Source organism: Diospyros lotus, chromosome 8 (assembly GCF_014633365.1).
Source record: "Diospyros lotus cultivar Yz01 chromosome 8, ASM1463336v1, whole genome shotgun sequence".
Lineage (NCBI taxonomy): Eukaryota > Viridiplantae > Streptophyta > Magnoliopsida > Ericales > Ebenaceae > Diospyros > Diospyros lotus.
In genome coordinates, this window is record NC_068345.1 from 20,887,144 (window position 1) to 20,891,980 (window position 4,837).

The 4,837-nt window shown below is 38.8% G+C and overlaps 1 non-coding gene across 1 annotated transcript; it reads left to right on the plus strand.

Annotated features, from left to right (window-relative positions):
• Positions 1-676: 676 nt before the first annotated feature.
• On the plus strand, positions 677-783 carry LOC127809021 (small nucleolar RNA R71). Its single transcript, XR_008025031.1, has one exon. It is a non-coding gene; the product is annotated as a small nucleolar RNA R71 (small nucleolar RNA).
• The last annotated feature ends 4,054 nt before the right edge of the window (positions 784-4,837 follow it).

Sequence of the window (4,837 nt, forward strand, 5' to 3'; positions counted from 1 at the left end):
CCCCAATTGAACCTCCAAATTTCTGTTGAAACTGGCCATCTGGTCTACTTTTGGCTCCAGCTTTTCAAATCTATCCACAGTGGCATTTGCTAACTTTTCAATTGCCAACTCCCAAGATGGCTTGCTTTCTGGTTGCTGTTGCATCACTCCTTAAGGTCTTGGTTGAAAACCAGGAGGATTGCTAGGCCTAGAATTGCTACTGCTGCCCTGATCCCTCCAGGAAAAATTGGGGTGATTTCTCCAACCTGCATTATAACTGTTAGAATATGGGTTATTTTGTTGGTTCTGCATGTTATAATTCGAAATATACTGAGCTTGCTCAACCTGCATAGAATCAGAACCCAAGTGAGAATTCTCATATCAATCACAATTACTGGCAGAATTGAAATTAGAATAAACAACATTGACATACCCCAACTTACCAAACATTTTTACAAGATTGTCCACCTTGGCGTTTAACATATTAATGCCATCAACTTCATACATACTTGAGGCTTTCTTAGGCATATCTCTTTCAGTAGACCATTGATAATTGTTGGAAGCCATTTCTTCAAGTAGCTCATATGCATCCTCTGTAGACTTACCCATTAGCGCACCCCCTACGACAGCATCTATAGTGATTCTAACTGAATGGGATAGACCATTATAGAATGTCTGCACAATCAACCAGTCAGGCAGACCATGATGTGGACACCGTCTTTGCAATTCCTTAAACCTTTCCCATGCCTCATACAAAGATTCACCATCAAATTGAACAAAACTAGTAATATCATTCCTGACTTTAGCAGTCTTACCTGATGGAAAATACTTACTCAAGAATGCTTGTGATACGGCTGCCCATGTGGTAAATGAATTTGGAGCTTTGCAATTTAACCACACCTTAGCTTTATCTCTTAACGAAAAAGGAAACAGCCTCAGTCTGATTGCATCCTCACTGACGCCATTCATTTTGATGGTATCGCATATCTCTAAAAAGTTTGCTAAATGTGCATTAGGATCTTCAGTTGGATTTCCACCAAAGTGCCCCTGCTGAACCATATGAATGAGTCCTGGTTTGATCTCAAAGTTATTAGCATTGACAGCTGGTCTCAATATGCTGGCTTGAGCTCCAACTGGGTTTGGCATGGCATAATCACGTAACAATCTCTGATTTTGCTCATGGTTCTGGTTCTGGTTGTGATTTTCTGCCATGACTGTTACTTGTCGTGCTAATCTCGTCCTTTTCTTTATTGTTTGGCAGGTTCTTTCTATCTCGGGATCAAATGGTTGAATTTCTCCACGCTTTCTTGGCATGCACAACTCAGCCTACAATGTAAAACAAGACAACATAAGATAGGCAAAAATTGAAAAACAAATTAAATAAAAAAATATAAAATAATAATAATAACAAAATTAAAGATAAATAAATAAAAAAAATCACACAAGACAAAGACACACAAAAAAAAAATGTATACAATCTAAATTAATAAAGAAAAAGTTTTAATTTGATATTGAAGATTACTTTCCCCGGCAACGACGCCAAAAACTTGATCACCCTAAAATATATCGCAAATGTACGGATCGAACAAGTAATATAATAGTAAGTAAGAATATCGTTCCCACGAGAAAAGATTTCAAATACCAAATTTATAAACTTCCTTTATTAACCACACATTGCCATGTGTCACTCTAAGACACCATACTTGACTTCCAAGATTTAATCTAAGCGATTCATGTGGCATCACCACATTAATTCACCAATTTATGAAAAAATTAATTATTTCTCACATAATTAAATATTCACTACTACCCTATTTTCTATAATATAATTCCTTTATGGAATTCCACTCCAAATTACTAAAATGCCCTTTGTGAATTATTCATGCCATTTATCTCCACATAAATACAAAAATGGCAAATTAATTCACTTCCATACTTAATTCCACCTAGGAATTATTTTCAATGTACCAAATTACCCTTTATTGGACTTCACTATCCAAATTACCAAAATGCCCCTCTCATAGGGCATCATTATTCTCAAAGATACATCACCTCCTTAAGGAAATTTTTGGAATTTCTCACTTCCTTTCTCATTCTCCTAACACTAGTAACATTAGGTGTTACAGACACACTGTTAACATCCACTATAATTAAATAAATAATAACTTCACACACAAAGACCCAAGACCCACAACTGACACACACATCGATTTGGAACCTAACCACCAGGTGCGGCATCATTCCCAAGGAGTTGGGGCGATACAAAGCCCCGTGTCGATTAGCAAGAAACGATAGGGAGGAAATAATGCGTGGACCCGAATAATGGTAAGGGAGGAAATAAAATACAAAAAACGACAGGGACTTGTAGAGGGATTAAGGTGCATGAAGAGAGGGTTAAGAACTTGCTTTAAATGATCGATTATCGTCTCTCCAGCACCCCCGCTACAAAATACTAACCATAATAAAGTTACGGCTTAAAATAGCTAAATCTGACCATATGAAATTCATAATTTAAACACGCAGAACTCCCAATAATTTATCTTACTTACTTGATCACTTTTAACACCAAATAATGTCAAGATTTTCAAATTTTCCCTAGAATTTCTCCCTTTATCTTCCTCTGTGTGCACTGTAACATTCTGAAATTTGTAGAAAAATAATGAATATTAATTTCAGTATTTGAGAATTTAAGAGAAAATATTTGTTTATGTTTTTATGAGGAAATGGGAATTAGGATTATTAATTTAATTGGGAGTATTTATGGAAATAATAAAATAAAATATTTTAATGGATCTTTAGAAATTTTGGGTGTAAGTGAAATAAGAGGAAATTGGAGCTTGGGGTGTATGTGATATTTTCAAAAGCTCTGGGGCATTGGTGCAAAATCTGGAAAATGGCTGGAAGTCACTTTAAATTTAATTAAGGGAGTATAATGGTTGAAGGTGGCAGCTGGATTAGGCGGTGCGTGCGCGAGAGGGCATGTGGGTGGTCGCGGGTTCGATTCCGCGTGGAGGCTGCGTACGCAAGGGAAAATGGTTGAATTTTTCAGCCAAATGGGAGGGCCAAAACGACGGCGTTTCTGCCTAAGGCGGTGGCAGTGTGCGTGGATGCTGGTTGCGCCACGTGGTGCGGCCTCAGCCATGCTTTTTAGCTAATTTAAAGCCTATTTTGCGATGATTTCGTGTGTAAAGCAGAAAGGGAAATGAGGGAAGGAAAGGGAGGTGCAGTCAACTCAAGAAAAAGGAAGAAATGGGAGAAAATCAAGGGATTTTAGGGATTAATCGGTGTTTAAAATACCCAGGTAAGTGGGTAAATTTGTATTGAGCGCTATATATTTAAATTATAAGTTTTCACTGTTACATTATGCAGATTATGCGGTTAGAATTAATGAATTTAAGTCACGGTGGTATTAATTGCTAGGAAACATTTTACTTCGCAGTGGGAGTGCGAGAGAAGCTGGGATTGGCTATTCGCAGGCAAGCTCTTAACCCTTTCCTCATGTTCTTTATATCCCGTGAAAGTCTCTGTGGTTTCTCGTATTTTATTCTCTCTCTCACCGTGACTCGGTTCCACGCATTAATAATAGTAATCTATGTGGTAACCATCCTATGACTTATATTTTATAAATGGGTTTATTGTTAATGGAATGAGTTAAGCAGTGATGTCTCGGTGTCATTCATTTCGACCATCACAGAGCTTCGTATCGCCAGCTTTCCTTAGGAATGATGTAGAACCGGTGGGTTAGGTTCTTAAAAGAGTTGGTATGGATGACGGGGTTATGTTAAAGGGTTTAATGAGAAAAGTGAATGGTACACTGACATGATAAGAGATGAGTAGAAGAATAATATATTGATGATTATGTTGCAAGTGCATGATGAGTCATGAAGGGAGTTTGTGAAATGCTGAGTTTAATGATAACTATGCGTGCCTTAAGGGTATGGGGTACAAAGCCACTGACTGTCGACTATGGGTCGTGGCAGTTGATGGCTGAATGTATGGGCACCAGTCATCGGTTGTTGCGATAAGTGTTAGACGGGCCAAAAGAGCTGGTACTGCCAGATTCCTTCCTTGACTTGTGCGCATCATGATGTGTGTGCAACATAGGGCTTGGGTTGCTTCTCTTAGAGGGATATGCATATGTGTGTGGGTGTGTTGCATGGGCAAAGCATGGTCTGATGCCTAGCTTATGGGAGTCTTGTATTCCATTTATACTTATTGCGTCATTTTCTTCTATGTGTATTGCATGGGTTTATTGCATGCAGCGGACTTGGTCTGCGGGGATATATCCTACCAAGCTCTAGTGGGCCAGGGGTTGGAATCGTGGTATATGTTTCAAGCAAGAGTGGGCTTTATGCTGGACTCGTGGTATATGTGTTTCAAGATCGAGTGGGCTAGGGGTCGGACTTGTGGTATATGTTTCAAGCTTGAGTGGGCTTTATGCCAAACTCGTGGTATATGTTTCAAGCTCGAGTGGGCTTCGTGGCGGATTTGTGGTATGTCGTGATGATGTATTATGTTATGTTGAGAGATAGGAAAAGGCGTGGTATGACAGGAAAAGTCAACGGATGAATCACAGGGTAATAACAGGTTATGATTAATGTTATGGTAGCCTATAGCGGATTACTAATAGGTTGGTATGTTGGACTTGGGCGCCAGTGTGTGTTGTATGGGCCCCAAGGACCGTTTATGTGTAGTTTACTTTATGATTGTGCATTTAGAAATTAAGGCATGTAATGAGCATAGCATGATGTGTTGTTGCACTAGTATGAATTGCATGGGGTGTTATGGGTAGAGTTTTTTCTTTAACCTACAGCCTTCCTTTCTAGAGCTTGCTGAGTCTCGTGATTCACATTTTCTT